At 42.2% G+C, this 25,260-nt stretch overlaps 1 pseudogene; it reads left to right on the top strand.

The window, feature by feature from the left end:
* Nucleotides 1–1,586: 1,586 nt before the first annotated feature.
* Nucleotides 1,587–24,414, top strand: LOC119925347 (annotated as a pseudogene).
* The last annotated feature ends 846 nt before the right edge of the window (nucleotides 24,415–25,260 follow it).

Genomic DNA, 25,260 nt, shown 5'->3' with positions numbered 1-25,260 from the left:
AAGTGGGACTGACAGTCTTAATCTCCATTTTGCAGATGAGGTACCTGAGGCAAGAGAAGCCCCTTAATAAGACTCTTAAAAGCAAAGGTGAAAGCTATCACCACTCATCTCCTTATTGTTCTCTCTAAAACAGTTCAGCTTCTCCCAGGTACACAAATACATGCACGGTACACAAATACATGCACCCTCAATCTATACCGCAATCTAGATAGTAAGCAGTGTGGCATAATGGTTAGAGCACGGGCCTGGTCATCAGAAGGACCTGGGTTCTAATCCTCATGCTACCACATGTCTGCTGTGTGATCTTGGGCAAGTCACTTAACTTCTCTGTGCCTCAGTTCTCTCATCTGTAAAATGGGGATGAAGAGAGTGGGCAGGGATTGTCTCTCCTTATTACTGAATTGTACTGTCCAAGCACTTGGTACAGTGCTCTGTACACAGTAAGCACTGAATAAATGTAATTGAATGAATGGATGAGCCCTATGTGGGACAGGAACTGTGTCCAAACTGATTAATACTTTAGCATTTAGACCAGTGCTTGGCACGTAGTAAGTACTTAACCAGTACCGTAATTATTAATATTATTATTACCCACCCTCAAACTTTTTACCATATAGTTATATAGAAAGATAGATTAATAGATAACCTGTGGTGTGTTGGATAAATATCCTTAAGATATTATTCAAGACTCAAGCCACCTGGAGAAAGAATCATATTTGAAAGGTAGGAGTTATTGCTGAGATTAGACTTGCTCAACAACAGGAATCAAATGCAAAATTGGAAATGACTGAGTTCTTTATTTGTTAAAACTCTCTGTGATATCACCATTGAAAAGCACTGAAAGATAGACAATAAAGATTACAAGCAAATTCTACTTCCTAGTAGTCACAGTTAAATGACTCCTTTACGAAGATTTGCACTGACAAGCCTTTCCCACTTTCGCCAATCTGTGTGCAAAGACTATCCTGCACGTTGCTTCATTCTTTCCACCATCTTTCTCCATAATTTCCTCATGGTACTGTTCAGTTTCTCATTCCTCAGAGTGTAGATGAGGGGGTTCAGCATGGGGGTGATAAAAGTGTAGAATACAGAGACAGTCTTGTTCCCAGAAAAGGTGGTGGAGGGCCACATGTACAAGGAAGTGGAAGGACCAAAAAGATGAGTGCCACTGCTATGTGCGAACTGCAGGTGGAGAGAGCTTTGCATCTTCCTTCGGACAACTCCTTCCTCAGTCTCGCCAGGATGTCAGAGTAGGAGATGAGGAGGATGACGAAGCTCCCCAGAGCAATGGAGCCGCTATTGGCTTTAAAGATGATGCTCGCAATGAAAGTGTCCGTGCAGGAGAGTTTCAGCAAAGGGTGCAAATCACAAAAATAGTGATCAATCTCACTGGAGCCCCAGAAAGACAATTGGATTACCAGGGCCACCTGGATGATGGAATGGATGAAGCCCCCTAGCCATGATTAGGCCATCATCTTGGTACACAAAGACCTCCTCATTATGATGGAGTAGTGAAAGGGCTTGCAGTTGGCCACATAGCAATCATAGGCCATGACTGTAAGGAGGAAGATCTCAGTCCCGCCAAAATGATGGACCCCCAAAAGCTGTTTTATGCCCCCCGAGTAGGAGATGGCTTTTCTCTCTGTGAGGAAGTCAGCAATCATCTTAGAGGCTATGATGGAGGAGTAGCAGAGGTCTACAAAAGACAGACAGATGAGCAAGAAGTACGTGGGTGTCTTGTGGAGGTTGCCCGCACAGACTGTTATTATGATAAACTGATTTCCAAGAAGGATTGTGAGGTAAAATAATAAAAACACCACAGAAAATATCTCCTGCAGCAGTGGGTTATGGGAAAGTCCAGAGAAAGTGGAAGAGAAATTATTAATCTGAAAAGATAAGAAAGCAACAGTGTGATGAACACTAACTGATATTTACTGACTGAACGAATAGGTAGTATTTACATCGGCAAAGGTTGATGCTTCCATCCACAATTGTTTGATTCATTACCACATACTAAATATCTACATACAAGAAGCCTCCCCCTGTTCAGTATAAGCCCTCTGCGGGCAGAGAACATGTCTACCAACTCTGGTCTACCTGGCTCCTCCACTTGTCTGCTGTGTGACCTTGGGCAAGTCACTTAACTTCTCTTTGCCTCATTCACCTCATCTAAAAATGGGGATTGAGACTGTGAGCCCCATGTGGGAGAGGAACTGTGTCCAACCCGATTTGCTTGTATCCACCTTAGTACCTAGTACAGTGTCTGGCGCATAGTAAGTGCTTAAAAAATTCCGCAGTTATTATTATTATTACCTTCCCGAGCTCTTAGACCAGTACTCTGTACACAGTAAGCACTCATTAAACACCACTGATTTATCAACTAATTGACAGTTCCTATGGTGCTGTGAGAATTCCGGAAATCTATCCTGGCACCCTGGTATGATCCTTGGAGATGCCAAAAGAGCTGGTAGATATTTAAAGCTAAAGTGGAGAAGGGACTGAGTATCCAATATCGTCACCATCTAGTCCTCCGAACCGGGGCTGCTGGAAGTTGGGAGGACATGGGTTCTAATCCTGGCTCGGCCTCATGTTTGCTGGGTGGCCTTAGGCAAGTCACTTCTCTGGGCCTCAGTGCCCACATCTGTAAAATGGGAATTAAGACTTCTGTGGGACAGGGACTGGGTCTAACCTGATTAAATTATCTGCCCCAGTGTTATAACAGTGCTTGTCACATAGTAAGTGCTTAATAAATGATAATGGAGAGGCAGCATGGCTTAGTAGAAGGAGCCCAGGCTTTGGAGTCACAGGTTATGGGTTCAAATATCAGCTCTGCCAATTGTCAGCTGTGCGACTTTGGGAAGTCACTTCACTTCTGTGCATCAGTTAACTCATCTGTAAAATGGGGTTTAAGACTGTGAGCCCCCTGTGAGACAACCTGATCACCTTGTAACCTCCCCAGTGCTTAGAACAGTGCTTGGCACATAGTAAGCACTTAATAAATGCCATTATTATTATTATTATTATTATTATTATTATTATTATTATTATTAATGACATTTACCACCCCAAATGTAGTACAGTCAACAGGGCCTGGGAATGCACCACGTGCAGAACATCAGAATCAGTTTTATTGAGCACTGGTTTATTTTTCTACAGAAAAGCTCTGGGCATGTCACCCCCCTCCTCAAAAAATCTCCAGTGGTTGCCTATCAATCTTCGTATGAAACAAAGACTCCTCACTATTGGCTTCAGAGCTTTCCTTCACCTAGCCCCCTCCTACCTCACCTCCTTTCTCTCCTTCTCCAGTTCAGCCCACACATTCCGCTCCTGTACCGCTAACCTCCTCATGGTGACTTGTTCATTCATTCATTCATTCAATCATATTTATTGAGCGCTTACTGTGTGCAGAGCACTGTACTGAGAGCTTGGGAAGTACAAGTTGGCAACATATAGAGATGGTCCTTACCCAACAGCGGACTCACAGTCTAGAAGGGGGAGACAGACAACAAAACAAAAGATATTAACAAAATAAAATAAATAGAATAGTAAATATGTACAAGTAAAATAAATAGAGTAATAAATCTGTACAAACATATATACAGGTGCTGTGGGGAGGGGAAGGAGGTAGGGCGGGGGGGAGGGGGAGGAGAGGGAGAGGAAGGAGGGGGTTCAGTCTGGGAAGGTCTCCTGGAGGAGATGAGCTATCAGTAGGGCATTGAAGGGAGGAAGAGAGCTTGTTTGGCGGATGTACAGAGGGAGAGCATTCTAGGCCAGGTGGAGGACTAAGCACCTGATAGATGCAAAGATAGGATAGATGCAAGGTTATCAGGTTGTCCCATGAGGGGCTCACAGTCTTAATCCCCATTTTACAGATGAGGTCACTGAGGCACAGAGAAGTTGTGACCTGCCCAAAGTCACACAGCTGACAAGTGATGGAACTGGGATTAGAACCCCTGATCTCTGACTCCCAAGCCCATGCTCTTTCCACTAAGCTATGCTGCTTCTGTAAAATAATGGTTAAGTGCTTACTAGGTGCCAGGCACTATACTATGCATTGGGGAAGATACAAGCAAATTAGGTTGGACACAGCCCCTGGCCCATGTGGGGCTCACAGTCTCAATACCCATTTTACAGATGAGGTAACTGAGTCACAGAGAAGTTAAGTGACTTCTCCAAGGTCACAGATCAGACAAGTGATCTGAGAGCCCATCTCCTCCAGGAGGCCTTCCTAGACTGAGCCCCCTCTTTCCTCTCCCCTTCTCCATCCCCCCCTGCCCTACCTCCTTCCCCATCCCACAGCACCTGTATATATGTTTGTTCAGATTTATTACTCCATTTATTTTACTTGTACATATTTACTATTCTATTTACTTTATTTTGTTAATATATTTTGTTTTGTTGTCTGTCTCCCCGTTCTAGACTGTGAGCCCGTTGTTGGGTAGGGACCCTCTCTATATGTTGCCAACTTGTACTTACCCAGCGCTTAGTACAGTGCTCTGCACACAGTAAGCATTTAATAAATACAATTGAATGAATTGAATGAATGAATGAGGACGTGGGACGGGGGTCGATGGCAGGACAGGCGAAAGCTAGGCACAGTGAGGAGGTTAGCGGCAGAGGAGCGGAGGATGTGGGCTGAGCTGTAGAAGGAGGGAAGGGAGGTGAGGTAGGAGGGGGCGAGGTGATGGACAGCCTTGAAGCCGATGGTGAGGAGTTTTTGCCTGATGCATAGGTTGATTGGTAGCCACTGGAGATTTCTCCCCCACTTCAGTGGGGAGTCTTTCCCCACTTCAGCCTATACTTCACTCTGCTGCCCGGATTATCTTTGTACAGAAACGCTCTGGGCATGTCACTCCCCTCCTCAAAAATCTCCAATGGTTGCCTGTCAACCTACGAATCAAGCAAAAACTTCTCACTCTTGGCTTCAAGGCCTCGCCTCGCCCCCTCCTACTTCACCTCCCTTCTCTCCTTCTACAGCTCAGCCCGCACTCTCTGCTCTATTTATTTTGTTAATGATGTGCATATAGCTATAATTCTATTTGTTCTGATGGTTTTGACACCTGTCTACATGTTTTGTTTTGTTGTCTGTCTCCCCTTTCTAGACTGTGAGCCCGTTGTTGGGTAGGGACTGTCTCTATATGCTGCCGACTTGTACTACCCAAGTGCTTAGTACAGTGCTCTGCATACAGTAAGTGCTCAATAAACACGATTGAATGAATGAATGAATTAATTAATGACAAGTGATGCTAAAATGAGTGATCATTAAACTATGTGAGAGTAGAAAACTAATAAAAAGAATGAATCAAATCTCAACTTACCATTACCAAAAATGTCTTCTACCTTCCAAATGAAATAAAGCCACCATGGTTGACCCCACTACCTAAGCAATGGAATCTCTTTGATTATGTCATCCAGCTCATATTTTGTGCATGGCTCAGCCCCAATCACTAAGAAGTGTACACGTGATATCCCCAGGACATTCTTTCAATGAATAATTTGGATGGGAGGGGAGTAGCTTTGTTGATCAGTACCAGATGTTCAAAATTTTTAAGTTAAATATAGCTGTTCTTTGTATTGGAAGAATATCCCTCTGAGTAAAATTCTGCAGTGAAGTGTATGCAAATCCTAATGAACTACCCAAAGTTCCACCCTCATTGTTTGCAGGCAAAGATTTTCTTTTGTTGTGTTGTTGTGGTTGTTATGTTTAGCACCTGGGGCCATCTTATTTTTGCCTCTGTCTCATGATCCTCTGAAAGCTTTGCCTCAAACAGAACAGCTTCCTTATCAGTTGCAGTGCACCCTGCTTGTCTGTCAGCCATAGTTGGCTCCCATCAGCTGAGATGCATTGTAGGTTGTCACTTTGGTTTGCAGTATGCTTAAAGCACTTTCTCTGATTCCTTTGTATAGATTTGCCCAATTTCGGCACACATTACAGCAACTTCTGGGGTAACGTACTTTCATCCACTCATTTTACTTATCTTATTTGAGTTACTGAAAGGTGATAATAGCTTCAATGGTAGGAGACTTTGTTCCCTGATTGCATTCTTTGTATTCTAGTATTGCCACTGAATATTGAGCAAAACCCCAAAATGCCCCTGATAGAATTACAGCCATTTCATTCTGTTACCTAGGTAATACACTGCCCAATGACGCAACTAGAGACAAAAGGTAGAGGCTTGAACCCAGAAGACCAGTATGTTGGTTGGGAGACTGTCGGAGTATGGTTCCAACATGGCTTTAAATTTATACCAAACTGCATTCCTGTAGAGTAGTTGTAATATCCCTGCTTCTGCAAGACTTCTAAAGCACTTTCATTCCTGTGTGTTGCATTTAATGTGTGACAGCAGGAAACTCAAACAACTACCTATGGAGAGCCAATATCAGGGAACCAAAATCAAGGAGAACAGAGAAATATTTTAATCACTTGATAAAAACAAAACCTCAGACAATTCTGCATCTCAGCTGAAAACTATGGGGGGCAATTGTTTAGGATACACCAGCTTGGAGTACTGCTATCAAGAAAGGTGTGGCAGTGCAAATATTAAGCTTAACAGTAAGTGTTTCTGTTTAAGATGGTTTCTGGGCCTTGTAGCTTGCTTTTGCATGATGTTTTATGTGACTATCGGAGAATTATTTTTAGCTGGAGGTTTAAAAGGTGACAAAAAGTGATGCCCACGGCGAGGTCCTTTTATTTTATGAGAAAATGGTAAAAACAGTATTTATCTCTCAAACTGAGTGCCTTTGTGGGGGGATTTTTGCTTCACAGTAACTCCAATTACACTGTAGACTTTACACATCTATTGGACTAAATCAATAAATTTGTAGCAGAGTGTTATAAAACAGTATTTTGCAACTACTCAGTGCCTGCAACGTACCCTGGGTTGACCCACCGACTTTTTTTTTCTAATGGTATTTGTTAAATGCTTTCTATGTTCAAGCACTGTTCTGAGTGCTGGGGTAGATACAAGTTAATCAGGTTGAACACTGTCCCTGGGTCATGTGGGATTCACAGTGGTGAATCCCCATTTTACAGTTGAGGAAACTGAGGCACAGAGAAGTTAAACAACTTGACGAAAATCACACAGCAAGTGAGCCCACTGTTGGGTAGGGACCGTCTCTATATGTTGCCAACTTGTACTTCCCAAGCGCTTAGTACAGTGCTCTACACACAGTAAGTGCTCAATAAATGCGATTGAATGAATGAATGAATGAATATGGGCAGACTGTGGGATCCATATTAACATTTTCAGTCACACATGCACTCATAGGTGAATTTCGCTATCAGTGGTGACTTCAATTCTAAAGGACAACTAAATAAACTCATTAATAATGATGATGATGATGATGATGATATTAATAATGGTATTTGTTAAGTGCTTATGATGCACCAAGCATTCAAGATAATCATGTTGGATACAATCCCACTCCCTGCTCCATGTGAAACTCACTCTCTAAGGGGAAGGAGAACAGATATTTAATCCCCATTTAATAAATGGGGAACCTGGAGCCCAAAGGATTTAAATGACTTGCCCAAAGTCACACAGCAGGCAAATGGAAGAGCCAGGATTAAAATCCAGGTCTCTTGATGACCAGCCTTGCTCTTTCCCCAGGCTATGCTACATCTATTTAACATCTATTTAACATCAGCGCTTAGAACAGTGCCAGTGCTTAGAACAGTGCCTTGGACAGAGTAAGCGCTTAATAAATGCCATTATTATTATTATCAAATGACAATATACGATCACAAACAATGAGGTTTTCTTTGAGGACTCAGAATGCTGTCAGTGTTTCAGCATGGCAGCAGTGCTTGTTATGTTACATTAGGTGTGTAGGATGAATGTACAGGATAGTAAACAACTACTCAGTGATGATCTCATGGGGTATGGCAACAGGGCCCCTACGTAGTTCATGTCCCTGATTACAATACACTTATTTGAATTCTATATTTCCTGTCTTAAGGTCATATTAATCTGAAAATTATAAATGTTTTCATCAAGTTTTACATCATCAGGTGTTGCACATGATATTTTAATTTGCAAATGCCTAATTAAAGAGTAACAAAAATGAATGTTACAAAATGGCAAATGAATAAACCACAAGAAGATCTTTGTATAGTAGATAATGAATTTTCCTAGATCTAAACATTAAATTCTTCTGAATGGGTTTTTCCCAGGAAAAATAAATTAAATTTAACTTTATAAATAAAGAGGATGTTTATTTGTATAGTTTATTTATGTAGCTGTCCTTCATAGTTGAAGAAGATATCAAATGGACATCTCCATTTGGATGTCTGCCTGCCACCTAAAGCTCAACATGTCGAAGACTGAACTACTTGTCTTCCCTCTCAAACCTTGCCCTCTCCCTGACTTTCCCATCTCTGTTGACGGCACTACCATCCTTCCCGTCTCACAAGCCCGCAACCTTGGTGTCATCCTCGATTCCGCTCTCTCATTCACCCCTCACATCCAAGCTGTGACCAAAACCTTCCGGTCTCAGCTCCATAACATTGCCAAGATCTGCCCTTTCCTCTCCATCCCAACTGCTACCCTGCTCATTCAAGCTCTCATCCTATCCCGTCTGGACTACTGCATCAGCCTTCTCTCTGATCTCCCATCCTCGTGTCTCTCTCCACTTCAATCCATACTTCATGCTGCTACCCGGATTATCTTTGTCCAGAAACGCTCTGGGCATATCACTCCCCTCCTCAAAAATCTCCAGTGGCTACCAATCAATCTGCGCATCAGGCAGAAACTCCTCACCCTGGGCTTCAAGGCTGTCCATCACCTCGCCCCCTCCTACCTCACCTCCCTTCTCTCCTTCTACAGCCCACTCCACACCCTCTGCTCCTCCACCGCTGATCTCCTCACCGTACCTCGCTCTCGCCTGTCGCACCATCGACCCCTGGCCCAGGTCATCCCCCGGGCCTGGAATGCCCTCCCTCTGCCCATCCGCCAAGCTAGCTCTCTTCCTCCCTTCAAGGCCCTTCTGAGAGCTCACCTCCTCCAGGAGGCCTTCCCAGACTGAGCCCCTTCCTTCCTCTCCCCCTCGTCCCCCTCTCCATCCCCCCATCTTACCTCCCTCCCTTCCCCACAGCACCTGTATATATGTATATATGTTTGTACATATTTTTTTTACTCTATTTATTTATTTAATTTATTTGTACATATCTATTCTATTTATTTTATTTTGTTAGTTTGTTTGGTTTTGTTCTCTGTCTCCCCCTTTTAGACTGTGAGCCCACTGTTGGGTAGGGACTGTCTCTATATGTTGCCAATTTGTACTTCCCAAGCGCTTAGTACAGTGCCCTGCACATAGTAAGCGCTCAATAAATACGATTGATGATGATGATGATGAAGATACCACTGAGGTGAAGTTCACCTGTTGGAACATGTGTGGTTGTAAAGGTCAGTGTAGGACAACAATCTCGGTCACATTGGGCTCACAAAATGTTGTGCCTTGTGGTTCTGTGCTTAATGCTTATTGCATCTGATGCTACAGGTATGTAATAATAATGATAGTATTTGTTAAGTGTTTACTATGTGGCAAACACTGTTCTAAGCATTGGGTTAGATACAGGGTAATCAGGTTGTCCCTCATAAGGCTCACAGTCTTAATCCCCATTTTACAGATGAGGTAACTGAGGCACAGAGAAATGAAGTGGTTTACCCAGGTCACTCAGCAGGCAAGTGGCAGAGCCAGGATTAGAACCCACATCCTCTGACTCCCCAGCCCATGCTCAATATATCCTGACACCAAGAACCAGCTTAATTGTACTTCAATGCATGTAATCTATTTTGTGCATTAATATCTGGCCAGCTTGTTTTAGGTTTATACATGCTTCTTACTATGTCATGAGATGTTAAAAGTTATTTTAGGTGTAGTTCTTAAAGGCAACAGTTCTGCTAATGTCAAAATGTTCTACTTTAACGACCTGTTAATCTCAGAATTCTCACTTCCACTAAGTGAAACTGTAGTATTTTCAGGTCTTCAGGCATATGTTTGCCAAGTAACACCAGCCTGTGACAATATAGTAATTCATACACACCGTACAGCTATATAACTCTATATATTTATACATTGGAGGAGAAGCATTGTTTGAAACTGATAGCTATTTTACATATTATTATATTTATAATTATTAAGCACTTACTATGAGCCAAGCACGATACTAACTGCTGATGTTGATATAAGATAATCAGTTTGGACGCAGTCCCTGTCCCACATAGGGCTCATGGTCCAAGTAGTAGACAATAGGATTTAACCACCATTTTACAGATGAGGTACTAGCTACTAGCCAAATTTATATGTGTATATGTTCTATTCATTCAGGTCTGATATCATTACTTTTGGGAGAAGGGTAGAGAAGAGGGAAAGGGGAATGGGGCCTATTTTCTGAGGGGTGGGTGGTTGTTTTATCTTTCTTTAACCCATTTCTCCCAAACCAGAGCCGAGGCCTTCAGTGAAGACAGAGATAGTCGTAGGGGCAAAAGAGATAATAATAATAACAATGTTGGTATTTGTTAAGCGCTTACTATGTGCCAAGCACTGTTCTAAGCACTGGGGTAGATACAAGGTAATCAAATTGTCCCCCGTGGAGCTCACAGTCTTAATCTCCATTTTACAGATGAGGTAACTGAGGCACAGAAAGGTTAAGTGACTCGCCCAAAGTCACACAGATGACAAGTGGCAGAGATGGGATTAGAACCCACGGCCTCTGACTCCCAAGCCCGGGCTCTTTCCATTGAGCTGCACTGCTTCTCATGTGTGTGATAAAGGACCAGACAAAAACAGTTTGAGTTGGTTGTTGAGTCCTGCTTCTATAAAATCCTGTGACTACTCTGTGGCAGGACCTATAGAGTTGTATTTCAAGCCAGGGGCTCGTGCTATCTAGTCAGTCATGAGGAATCCAATTAATTGTCCCCTCCATGAGACAGGAGAGTCCTGTCAGAATGGAGTCAGGTGGGGAACAGAAATTCTGGAAGGCCTGGGAATATTTGCAACCAATGGGGCCAAATCGTTAATGTTAATAAGATTTGTTTATGCCAGATTGCATTACCTATTAGGTCCTCAGCTAGGGAAGAAATGTATTGTGATGATCTATAACATACGCCTCCCCCAACCGCTCCAGAAAGATTAATTAAATAGGAGAGGGGACAGGGCATCCTAAGGAAAATAACTTGAAAATCAAAACAGACTGACTTACCAGGAACAAAGCTTATGCCAATAAAAAGTCTCTGATCACTCCCACAATTTAGGACAAGAATCAGATTTAATCTCTCCCACAGAGACTGAAGACACAGGGCCTGATTTCAGTGGATGTTTTTATGCTTTTGGCTGCCATTCAGCTCCTAACAAGACCCAGTGGACCCAATTTCCTGGCTCTCTTAAACTTACTTCAAAGGTACAGTAATTGCACCTCACTATCGTGTAACTTTTTAATCATGCCCATTGGACAAGGCTATTATAACCATCCCATTGGCAATTGCATCTCTACAGTTGCCTAGGAGATGAATAAATTATAAAGTTGAACATTTCTCAGCCTGAGACAACAAACCTGTAACTATAACCTCCCTGGATTTCTGTTGGTCCTTTTTAACTAAGGACAGTAGTGATTATCTTGAACACACACACACACACACACACACACACACACACACACACACACACACACACAGTTTTTTGCTTCTTTATGTGTTCAGGAATCACCTCCATTGAATTCCTAAAGCATCATTTTGTAAAGAGATAGATAATCACTAAATGGTATAGATCTGTGACTGGAAACTCACAGAGAAAGAGTATAAAATAATAAAAATAATAACAATAGTAATAATAATAATGGTATTTGTTAAGCACTTTGTAGGTGTCTAGCACTGTTCTGAACGCTGGGATAAATACATGGCAATCAGGTTATCCTACGTGGGTCTCAGAGTCTTGATTGATTGATTGATTAATCCCCCTTTTACAAATAAGGGAACGGAGGCACAGAGAAGTTAAGTGACTTGCCCAAGGTCACGCAGTTAAGTGGAGAAGCTGGAATTAGAACCCATGACCTCTGATATCCTAGCCCGTGCTCTGGAAATAGGAAACAACTCCAAGGAACAGAACAAATGATTGCAGCCAGTAGTCTCTCCAGTTTCCTCTTTTGACCCCAAAATTCTTTGGTTCCCCTACTCCCTCTCCCTTCTGTGTCACCTATGCATTTGAATCTGGTCCCTTTAAGCACTCGATATTCACCCAACTCTTAGCCCCGCAGAACTTACATACAGACCCATTATTCATTTTAATGTCTTTCTCCCTCTCTAGACTGGTAATTCTTGACTAAAAGCTCCTGGTAGGCAGGGATTATGTCTACCAACTCTGTGTTTTATGTATTCTCTCAAGAGCTTAGTATAGCACTGTGTGCACAGTAAGTGCTCAATACATTTCAATGACTGATTGACTGATTTCACCTTTGATGATTTCCTGTGTGGAAATATAAAACAGTCATTGCTAGCAAATCACTGAAAACTGGCCCTAGTTTCCACCCTACAGGAAATAGATGGCCTACCAAGACACCAAAAAGCATCATTTTCACAATTTCATTTTTTTGAATGCCATTGGTTAAGCACTTACTCTGCGTCAAGCACTGTTCAAAGAGCTGGGGTAAATATCAAATTTATCAGGCTGAACCCAGTCTTTGTCCCACATGGGGTTCATGGTCTAATTTGAAAGGAGGAGGACTGGAGGATTTAATCCCCATTTTACAGATAACTGAGGCACAGAGAAGTTAAGGGATTTGCCCTAGGTCCAGACAAATTAAATAAGGTGACAGTAGAGTCTTTGTTATGTACTTCCTGACATTCCAACAACCAATTTTGTTTAGCTGAGCAGAATCTATGTCTGGAATCTTCAAAGATTACAGATTTTTTAATGTATGATTTAGTGTTGTGATCTAGACCACTAACAGCAAAGCCATAAGTAACTGAGGCAGTCATCCAACAAGGTTCCCTGAGGAACCCTCCTAGCTGGCCAACCCTAGTTTGCTGGCAGTCCCTAACACTGTTTTTTCCTCTGTTGCAACAGAGCCAATTCTTTCCATATTGCAGAATGCCATGCTGGACTCTCTGCAACAACTGGCTCCCAGAATTCAGGAACCTTATCAGCAACACAAGCAGTGCTGCCTAGTGGATAGAGCAGGGACCAGAAGGACCTGGGTTATTATCCCAGTGCTGCTACTTCTCTGTTGCATGACCTTGGTTAAGTCACTTCACTTATCTGAGTCTCAGTTACCTTGCCTGGAAAATGGGAATTAAGACTGTGAGCCCCATGTGGGATATTGACTGTGCCCAACCTGATTAGCTTGTGTCTACCCCATCACTTAGTACAGTGTCAGACACACAGTAAGCTCTTGTCAAATACCAAAATAAATGAAAAACTGCACTAAAACCAGCTCCAAAAAGAATCTCTGAGAAGATACTTGGGGAGGGTGACATGCTCAGTTTAACACCATTAAGCCAAGTATACAAAACAGAAATTGTTAAACAATCAACCTGATCATTTGGATGGAATCACTGAGATATTTTAATACAAGGCAGGGGTGAAGATATTTTTAATCAATTTACATTACGTCACTTAGAGCTAGCCAAATTATGCTGGATATCAACTCCCCTAGGTCTTGGATTTGTCACATTCCATTTCCTTTTTATATGACTCTTGTTAAGCACTTACTTTGTGTCAAGCACTGTACAAAGCACAGGGCTAGGTACATGATAATCAGGTTGGACACAGTCCCTGCTGTCCAATGTATGATTCACTTTCTAAGGAGGAGAGTGTAGGTTTTACTCCCCATTTTACCGATGAGGAAACAGAAATACAGAAGTTAACTTACTTGCCCAACATCACACGGCAGACAAGCTAAATAGTCAGGATTACTACCCAGGTCCTCTGACTTTCAGGTCTGTCCTCTTTTTACTAGGCCATAATGCTTCCGATTTTATTCTTATAATACTCCAAGAAGGGAATGAGTATTGTCATATTCATTAGCCAGAGGATGGCCAGAGAGGTTAAAGGTATTGCCAGAAGACACAGGCAGGTCAGTAGCTGGGGGATGGACAAAGATCATAGATCTCCTGACTTTCAGACCTATTTTCTTTCCACTAGAGCCTACTTCATTTTTATTCTGCATTATCCTGAGGAGAATCAACTGGGCTTTAAACATTTTAATTGGCATCCATAGAATTATTAGAAATTTTTTAAATGGCAGCAGTCAGTGTGAATCTTCAATGCAGCTGGCTTAGCAACAGATAAGAATCTCCATATCTGAAAATGCCACTACACTTCCAACAACCCCCTTTCAGTATCCACAGGCCCAAAAAGCCACAGAAAGGGATTAGAGACCTGCAGATGACATAACTATCCTCTTCTCGATGTTGTTAGTAAGGTACTTATCGCTGCATTTTTTTTCGTTATAGAAGATGTGCTTTTAAGCGTTCCTTTCTGGGAATTGTATTACAATTTTACCCCTGGCCTTTCTTTATTCAGAACATTGGGCATAAAATTGAATAGAGATCCGTGGATGGAGAAATTGTGACTGATGTTGAAACAATCACTTTCTTGGGATCTAAGAAACAATCTGAGATGCAAGTCATCCTCTTTAGAATGCTTCTATTTATCTATTTTAAATTTTGGAGAGTCACGTAGTGATCATCCTTATCAGAACTGTTTCACATCTTCCCAAACTCATGCACTTTTTCCTCAGCAGCGGTAGGACATGAGGAGGAGGAAGAGGAGAGGAAAAGCAGGATGAAGAGGATGATAAAAGGAGAAAAAGCACTATGAGGACAAGGAGGAGGAGAAGGAGGAAAAGGAAGAGGAAAAGGAGGAGGAGGAGGAGGACTGGTAGTACTAAAAATAATGGTTTTTGTTAAGTGCTTACTATATGCCAAGCAGTGTTCTAAGTAGATACAAGGTAATCAAGTTTTCCCATCTGAGGCTCACAGTCTTAATCCCCATTTTACAGATGAGGTAACTGAGGAACAGAGAAGTTAAGTGACTTGCCCAAAGTCACAGAACTGACAAGTGGCAGAGCTGGGATTAATACCCACGACCTCTGCCTCCCAAGCCCAAACTCTTTCCACTAAGCCACACTGCTTCTGAAGTAACATTTATTAAGGGCTGACATGGTGAGGTGCACTGTATGAGGCCTTTTGGAAATATAGAATAAAGACGTGACCCATTCTCTGGTTACAAGGTGCTTACCCTCAGCAACTTGGCATTCATCAATATCCTTTATTCCTCTACCATTATCCAGATTCTTATCAATTTCTTATTCAAATAGAAAACCATTCCCTACACTGGGTTTTTTGGCCATAGGTACTTACTCTTGGCTTAGTCTGTAATGAGTGCTTCCTCCTGGACTCGATGTGCTCTGACTGTTGTGTAGCCATCTGTTGTTGTCTTATCCTGTCAATTCATGTCCGACCCATACTGATGCCATGGACACATCTCTCCCAGAACGCCCTACCTCCACCTGCAATCATTCTGGTAGTGTATCCATAGAGTTTTCTTGGTAAAAATACGGAAGCAGTTAACCACTGCCTCCTTCTGCGCCATAAACCTGAATGTTCACTCTCGACTCTCTCCCTTGCTGCTGCTGCCCAGCTCAGGTGAGTTTTGACTTGTGGCAGATTGCCTTCCACTCCCTAGCCACTGCCCAAGCTAGGAATGGAATGGATATGCCTCTGTTTGACTTTCCCTCCCCTAGTCGAGACTGGTAGAATACTGGAAACTCTCCAAGTGTGACCCTGACTGGTGAGGCATCTATAGCCCACTGCTTTTTCCAGGCTTTGTGTCTCAAATCGTCTGCAAATGGCTGAACCCCATCTCATTGAATCGAATTCACCAACTCCTTAATCTCAGTAGGCTAATGTTCTCTTTGCTATTCATCATTTTTGCTATGAAATCTTCACACTCTTGACACAACCCTATGTAAGAGCCTACAAAGAGCCTAAGATCCTCCCAGACTAAGCCCCCCCATTTCCTCTGATCCTCCTCCCCTCCCCATCACCCTGACATTCTTCCTCTACTCTACTCCCTCCCTGCCCCACAGCACTTGTACATATTTATTATTTTATTTATTTTATTAATGATGGATATATATATGATTCTATTTATTTATATTGATGCTATTGTTGCCTGTTTACTTGTTTTGATATCATTCTCTCCCCTTCTAGACTACTAGCCCATTGCTGGGCAGTGATTGTCTCTGTTGCCAAATTGTACTTTCCAAGCACTTAATCAATCAATCAATCAAACAATCAATCAATCGTATTTATTGAGTGCTTATTATGTGCAGAGCACTGTACTAAGCGCTTGGGAAGTACAAGTTGGCAACATATAGAGACAGTCCCTACCCAACAGTGGGCTCACAGTCTAAAAGGGGGAGACAGAGAACAAAACCAAACACACTAACAAAATAAAATAAATAGAATAGATATGTACAAGTAAAATAAATAAATGAATAAATCGAGTAATAAATACGTACAAACATATATACATATATACAGGTGCTGTGGGGAAGGGAAGGAGGTAAGCTGAGGGGGATGGAGAGGGGGACGAGGGGGAGAGGAAGGAAGGGGCTCAGTCTGGGAAGGCCTCCTGGAGGAGGTGAGCTCTCAGTAGGGCCTTGAAGGGAGGAAGCGAGCTTGCTTGGTGGATGGGCAGAGGGAGGGCATTCCAGGCCCGGGGGATGACGTGGGCCGGGGGTCGACGGTGGGACAGGCGAGAACGAGGCACGGTGAGGAGATTAGCAGCAGAGGAGTGGAGGGTATGGGGTGGGCTGTAGAAAGAGAGAAGGGAGGTGAGGTAGGAGGGGGCGAGGTGATGGAGAGCCTTGAAGTCGAGGGTGGGGAGTTTCTTCCTGATGCGCAGATTGATTGGTAGCCACTGGAGTACTAGATAAATACGATTGAGTGAATGAATGAATACGAAGGAAAAATAGGGCTTAACTCATATCTTCTCCATCTCTTATAGCCCTACTCTCTCTGCTGTCCCAACAATCTTTTCCACTGATGCCCAACATAAAGTCTTTTCACTTTCACCTCGCACTCATGGGGTGACAGTATTGCAAGGGACCCTGTTTCTTCACTTACCCACAACTGGATAATATCACTTCCCTGCCAGAATGATTAAGGAGCTTCTGTGGTTTATAATGAAGTCATTCTCATCCTGAATCCTTTGCTCTACAAGGTGAAGAAGAAGAAAGACAGTAAAAAAGCTCTCCCGAGAGCAATGAAAAGTTTTTTCTTTAGGGACACTTGTCTTAGAATGCTAAAAAAATGGAATTGAACCATCTTTCTGTAATCATTAAATTCTGCTGCTTAGAAAATCTCTCCTGTTTTGGAGAGCTTGCTACTTCTCTATACGTTGTTTGTTTTCAGTATGGACTATTTGGCCACTGGAGTGTGGGATGTGTTCTTGTCAGTCTCTGCTGGTAATTTGCTTCAAGCAGTGCAAACAGAATTGATGAAGTTGCTGTATATACTGTCCATGTGGTGTCCCCTCTTCACGGTCATTCAGTTGTATTTATTAAACACTTACTGCGTGCAGAGCACTGTACTGAGTGCTTGGGAGAGTGCAATATAAAAATTACCAGACACATTCCCTGCTCACAGTGAGCTTACTGTCTACAGGAGCTTACAGTCTAACAATATTATGTTGACAATTGCACCTCAGATATCAAATCTTTGCTGGCATCCCTTTCTTTCCAGAGCCAACGTTCCAATCAATCAGTCAATCAATCAACGAATAGCATTTATTAAGCACTTACTGTATGCAGAGCACTATGCTAAGTGCTTGGGTGACTATGATATAACAGAGTTGATAGATATATTCCCTGCTCACAATGAGCTTACATTCTAGAGGAAGAGACAGACATTAATATAAATAAACAAATTACAGATATGCATATAAGTGCTGTTGGGCTGAGGATGCATAAATAAAGGTTACAAATCCAAATGCAACACTCCAAATGCTGAACAGCTCAAGCCTATGCATCTAGACGCATTGCCATCAATAATGATAGTTGTGTATTTGTTAAGCACTTACTTTGGGCCAAGCACTGTACTAAGCACTGGGGTAGGTAGATGGTAATAATAATGATAATAATAATAGCAAATACTATTACTATTACTGTTAATCACTGTACTAAATGCTGGGGTAGATACAAGGTATTCAGGTCAAACACAGTCCCTGTCTCATGTGGGTCTCACATTCTAAGGGGGAGGGAGAATAGTTATTGAATCCCCATTTTACAAATGAGGAATTAGACACAGAGAAGTTAATCAATGATATTCATTAACTGCTTACTGTGTGTAGAACACTCTACTAAATGCTTGGAAGAGTTCAGCTCAATATAGTTGGCAGACGAGATCCTCTCCCTCCAGACGTTTACCATGTAAGTAATAATAATAATAATTCTGGTATGTGCTTGTCTTGTCATATGCTGTTGAGTCAACTCCAACCGATAGCGGCACCATGGACACCTCTATCCGAGAATGGCCCACCTCCATCTGCAATCGTTCTGGTACTGGATCCATAGAGTTTTCTTGGTAAAAATCCAGAAGTGGTTTACAATTGCCTCCTTCCATGAAGTAAACTCGAATGTCCACCCTCAAATCTCTCCTGTGCTGCTGCTTCCCAGCACAGTGAGATTTGACTTGTAACAGATTGTCTTCCACTAGCTAGCCACTGCCCAAGCTAGGAATGAAATGGATATGCCTCTGCTTGACGCTACCACCCACTCCCCCATAGTTGAGACTGGTACAGTATTGGAAACACTCCAGGTGAGACCCAAAGAGGGATTGGTATGTGCTAATCTCTAAGCACTGAGGTGGATACAAGCAAGTCGGGTTGGACACAATCTCTGTCCCACCTGGGGCTCACAGTCTCATTCCCCATTTTACAGATGAGGTAACTGAGGCCCAGGGAAGTGAAGTGACTTGTCCAAGGTCACACTGCACTCAAGTCACACAGCAGGCGAGTGGTGGAACTGCGATTAGAATGCTTTCTGATTCTCAGGCTCTTATGCTCTTTTCACTTGGCCACTCTGAACAGCATTTGGTGAAAGCCTGCACCTCAGGGAGCAGAATTAAGCTGCCCACCATCAATGGATAGCATTTCGAGGAGGAGTTAGGAAACTGGACCTTGGTTGAAGTGCGATGTCAGTCTTTTTCAGCTGTCAGCCCAAAGCTTTCAGGGGTTCATCAATGAGAGTATTTGCAATCATCGTCTTTGCATAAAGGCCCTGCAAATTGAAGAGTCCACCTCGTAGGTGATTCTGTATGTAGCTGCCAAATTCCATATTTAGTATGTGTCACTCAGCAACACTGTGAACAGTATGGTGAAAAGCATCAATGTAATGGTTAACACCATTTGTGACAGCAAAAGGTGTCCTTTAAACAGCTTTTATCCAGAACTTTGACTGCCATTCCAATAGTGTGACCACATGCTGATAATAAATTTGGGAAAGCCAAACTTGAGCAGGATGACCCCCAGGTCTTCAGGATTTACAAAATCAAAAGAGGCTTTCCCTGGTCAATGAAGACCATGTACATGGCCTATTTTGAAAGAGAAGAATCAAGGTCAATCATGCAAACCATGAGAAGCAGCATAGCTTAGTGGATAGGCCAGAGAGTCAGAAGGACGTGGGTCCTAATTCTGGCTCTTCCACTTGTCTGCTATGTGACTTTGGGCAAGTCATTTTACTTCACTGTTCTTCAGTTACCTCATCTGTAAAATGGTGATGAAAACTGTGAGCCCCAAGAGGGACAGGGACTGTGTTCAACCTAATTACCTTGTAGCTTATTACACCTCTGCACTCAGTACAGTGTCTGGCAGATGGTACATTATTTACAAATATCATGAAAAAAGTAAAAAGTCTCATTTTTCTGTAATTCAGAGATTACAAGCTCATAGAACATTTCAACAAAGAACATTCACATGATAGGGTATGTCCCAAGTCTGCTGCCACACCTGGGGTTTATCTATTTCATCCAACACATCGCATTTTCTCAAAATTGATTAATGTATCCGAAGAACATCCCCAAATTTCTTACTAGTGTCCTCTCCAAAAAACCTAGAGAAATCACACATTTTGGAGAAACAGAGTGCACTTGGGTCTATCTTACTCTGAACTTTTGTCTTTGAAAAACTTTCTCATATACTTACTTTGGAAATGACCCATGTGACCAATTTAATCCCGGCCTCTCTCAGGAGAAACAAGGTTTGTTTGGTTACTAACTTTCTGGTGGATAGATGTTCTGAGGTTCAAGCGAGGGAGAGGCTGTCAGCACTGTGTTGAACAGATCAGAAACTGACATTGCCCAGAATCCTTATAAATAATGCTGGTGTGATCTTTCCTTGGAAATGGCTAGTGCTGTTTTGGATTTAATCTGAATATTTTATTTGCCCAGGGATAGAGGATAGGAAAGAACATGAAAAAATTATGACAAATTAAATCAGATGATAAAAGATTTAAATCAGAGGGCTTTGATACTTCTTGGGAACTAAATCCATTTTGTAGCAAAGGAAAATCTGCAATGGCAAACTAGTAGAGAGAAGTTTCATGGGGAATGTTATCAACTTCCTCTGAATAACGTGATTCTTGGAGGGATGCATTTTCTTTAACCCCACAATGATAATTTAATGCTCACAAATGGGCAACAATTTGATATTATATCATATTAGTAGACAAAAAAAACCTTCTGATGGCATCCTTCTCTTTTTAAAGAACATCAAAAAAAATTCCTTTAATATATGGCATTTTTTATACTCATTCTCCTTTTGGAAAGATCCCATTGACTAAGGAGAGTTGGAATTTCAAGTAGACCCTTTCCTTAACCCTGTCATATCACCTAATCAGAATTGGCAACCACTATAAAAGGTAAGTGATTATGTCTCTGTGATTATGTCTCTGCTCAGTAACAATTCTGTAGTAAAAGTTGTATGATTATATACTGGTGTCCTGGAAAGTTTACATAATAACTAGGCTCCTAGAGTTTTGTAAAAAGTCTTGAAATGGCAACTAAAATATAAATTAAAGGTAAACCCCTCAAAATTTCTTCATGATGTATCCTCTCTGATTCATTTAAACAAAAGGGCAAATTTGACTTCAGTAAATTGAAAATTTGAGGAAGAAGGATAAACATAGCTTCACTATAGAGATTTTTGTAAGTTAATGCCATATGTGTGATTTCTAAATGAAGTAATTCTTTTTTAAAAGTTCAGCTGAAATTTCCAGTGAGCTTCAGAGTTTACAATAATACAACTTGTATGATCATCATCATTATCAGTGGTATTCATAGGGAGCTTACTAGTTATAGAGCACTATACTAAGCGCTTGGGAGAGTACAATTCAACTGCAGTGGTGGACACATTCCCTGCCCACGATGAGCCTACAGTCTACATGGGAAGACAGACATTAGTATAAATAAATGATTCGCTATATGTAATTTAAAGACATATATATATCTACAGGAGGTAGATCCCTCTGGCTCTGCTCTCATAATGGAAGTTGTGTTGAGACGTGAAAAGAGAGAATATCGCCCCCAGCCTGCGTTCATCGAAGATAATAATAATAATAATAATAATAATAATAATAATAATAATAATAATAGTATTTGTTAAGTGATTACTATGTGCAAAGTACTGTTCTAAGCGCTGAGGAGATACAAGGTGATCAGTTTGTTCCACGTGGGACTCACAGTCTTTATCCCCATTTTACAGATGAGGGAACTGAGGCACAGAGAAGGTAAGTGACTTCCCGAAAGTCACACAGCTGACAATTGGTGGAGCCGGGAATTGAACCCATGATATCTGACTCCAAAGCCCGGCTCTTTCCACTGAGCCACGCTGCTTCTCAATAATAGTGATGGCATTTGTTAAGCACTTACTATGTGCCAAGCACTGTTCTAAGTGCTGGGGGAGATAAAAGGAAATCAGGTTGTCCCACGTTGGGCTCACACTCTTAATCCCCATTCTATAGATGAGGTAACTGAGGTACAGAGAAGTTAAGTGGCTTGCCCAGAGTCACACAGCTGACAAGTGGCAGAGCTGGGATTAGAACCTATGACCTCTGACTCCCAAGCCCGTGCTCTTTCCACTGAGCCATGCTACTTCCCAGAATTTAGGTCCCATCAAGATTTGAACTCAGATCGCTGGATTCAGAGTCCAGAGTGCTAACCACATGTGTGGAATCCCTGGAAAAGGGCTGCAAAATAGCAAGGAATTAGCGACAAGATGGTGTCAGGGCTATATAGATGGTCTTCCCAGGATTCTTTGAGTCATACTCTCTACTCTCCTAAGCTCATGCCTGAGGTGTTTCTTATATACCTGAGTCTAGCATCTAGAGATAACAGCATTGGACTGTATGTCAGTAGACAGAGGTTCCATTCCCTGCCTCATCACTTGTCGCCTTGTGAACCTGGGAGAGTTAATTAACTTCTGTATGCATGAATTTTCCCATCTGTAAAATGGGGATGAAATACCTGTCTTCCCTCCCACTTGGACTGTGAGCCTCGTGTGGGACATGGACTGGGTCCCATCCAATTGTCTTGCATCTACCCCAGCACTTGGAACCTAGCAAATGATTAATAAATAATAATCATTTTTTAACATAGGCCGAAACTTGTTGAAAGATGAGAAACCTGAAAAAGTAAGTCAGAAGAGGAAATAGAGGGAAGAATTGCATTCTAATCCCTTTTGTAAGAGTAGGAGTTAACAGGGTGGGTAATAATAATAATAGTATCTGTTTAATGCTATGTGTCAAACACTAAGTGCTGAGGTAGACACAAGCTAATCAGGTTGGACACAGTTCCTGTTCCACATGGGGCTCACAGTCTTAATTCCCAATTTACAGATGAGGTAAATGAGGTACAGAGAAGTTAAGTGAATTACCCAAGGTCACACAGCAGACAAGTGGAGGAGCCAGGATTAGAATTCAGGTCCTTCTGACTCCCAGGGCCGTGGTCAATCCACTAGGCCATGTTTACCCCCATGGCCATCTTCTGTCCCCTTTATGCACAAGCATAGACACACACACACACACACACACACACACACACACACACACACACACATGCAGAACCCCTTTGTGATTGTGGGAATAGGTGAGAGAAAATTGAGTTATTGCAACATCATTTCAGTTCTATGTAGTTGTTCAATGACTCTGCAGGATCGAAAGCATTCTCCATTCAAAGTGAACATAAACTTCTCCCATCGCTGTTGCCCGAGAAGGGAAAACCTGGGCTTCCCTGACTTTCCTCTATCCAAGCACAGATATCGAACCAAATGCGATCTAATAGCAGTATCCCTTCCTAAGTATGTTTCTCTATCAATTCTCCTAATATCCCCCAAACTGTAGGAATATTTTTCCCCTGAATTTCAATATTCATTTCTCATTAGAGGAGAGATGCTGATGCCACTGGCCACAGGAAATGATACAGGAATGGCCGACTTCATCCTCATGGGCCTGACGGATTCTCCAAGAACCCAACTGGTCCTTTTCATGGTATTTCTCCTGATCTATATGATTTCTGTGGTGGGGAACCTAGGGCAGATCCTGATAATCCAGAAAGACTCTCAGCTTCACAGCCCCATGTATTTTTTTTTCCTGTGAGGTTTGCCTTTTGTTGATCTAAGCTACTCTACAGCCATTACTCCCAAAACCTTGGAGAGTCTAGTAACATCTAGAAAGAAAGTCTCATTCACTGGCTGCTTTGCCCAAATGTATTTTTTCATTTCTTTGGTAGGAACAGAATGCTTCCTCCTCTCTGCAACGGCTTATGATCGTTATGTAGCTATCTGTAACCCACTGCTTTATTCCTCTGTTATGTCCTCAAGATTATGCATTTGGCTTATGGTTGGGTCATATGGAGTTTCTTGTACAAACTCCCTGATAAATCTTCTGTTCATAGCTAGGTTGCCATTTTGCAACTCTAATGCAATTCACCATTTTTTCTGTGATACCTCACCAATATTGCTTTTGTTCTGAACAGACACACACAACACGGAAATCATGATCTTTATCTTAGCTGACTCCACACTTGCAATGTCTCTGATAACGATTGCAGTCTCTTACATGGATATTATCCCTGCCATTTTGAAGATCAGCTCCCCTGTGGGAAGAAAAAAGCTTTCTCCACCTGTGCTTCCCACCTCATGGGAGTCACCATCTTCCACAGGCCTCTAATCTTTACACAGTTAAAGGCGAGTAAATCTTACTCCCTGGGTAAAGACCAGGTAGCTTCTGTTTTCTATACCATCGTCATCCCCATGTTGAACCCCCTTATCTACAGCCTGTGAAACAAAGAGGCGAAAAATGCTATGAGCAGAATGATTCATCTGTGCCCTATAATGATGTGGCCAGAAGCGGGATGACAGGCAGAAGTCACCCGCTGGAGAAGGAAGGGGAAGTTATCTGGGCAGAGATCTTGAAGGAGGGCTCTGGTCCAGGACTTCAAGCCTAGACTCTCTATGTGGCCTCCTCCCTCACCGTGGGCCTTCTCTCCATCGGTCTCTTAAGGAGCTCCTGCCAGTGTGGCCCAAGCAGGGTTCAAACAACCTTAGGACCAGCTCCCAGCCTTCTGACCTCCCCTGGCCCAAAGCAGCGGGGAGCTGGGGCAGCCTCATCACTTCACCCAGTCCTAGAAAAGAGAACATCAGCAAGGACCCTCAGGTCAGAGCCCCCATTTCTTCAGCCTTTCATTCATTCATTCATTCATTCAGTCATATTTATTGAGCACTTACTGTGTGCAGAGCACTTTACTAAGTGCTTGGGAAGTACAATTTGACAATATATAGAGACGGTCCCTACCCAACAATAGGCTCACAGTCTAGGAGGGGGAGACAGACAACAAAACAAAATATATTAACAAAATAAAATAAATAGAATAGTAGAATGCTTAACTTCTTGGTGCCACAAACATGAAAACCCATTCAACTCTTCTAGAAGCCAATTAATACACTGGAAGAATTAATAAATGATTGCCTGGAAGACTCTTATAAGGTCATAAAAAGAAAGCACTAGATTAAATGTAAAAATATCAGAATTAATAGATAATTTTCTAAATAGATGAATAAATTTCTCTTAATAAATATTTTTCTCCACAAGTATAACATTCCCAACTCTTGTAGACACCTTCCTTCTCTTCTACAAGTCTTCTTTCCTTATGGGTCCTAGGCTGCTGCAATTTCGATCTCAAACGCCTTCCCCCTCCGCACCCC

This window comes from Tachyglossus aculeatus, chromosome 3 (genome assembly GCF_015852505.1).
Source record: "Tachyglossus aculeatus isolate mTacAcu1 chromosome 3, mTacAcu1.pri, whole genome shotgun sequence".
NCBI lineage: Eukaryota > Metazoa > Chordata > Mammalia > Monotremata > Tachyglossidae > Tachyglossus > Tachyglossus aculeatus.
This window is presented reverse-complemented; position numbering and strand designations above follow the sequence as displayed.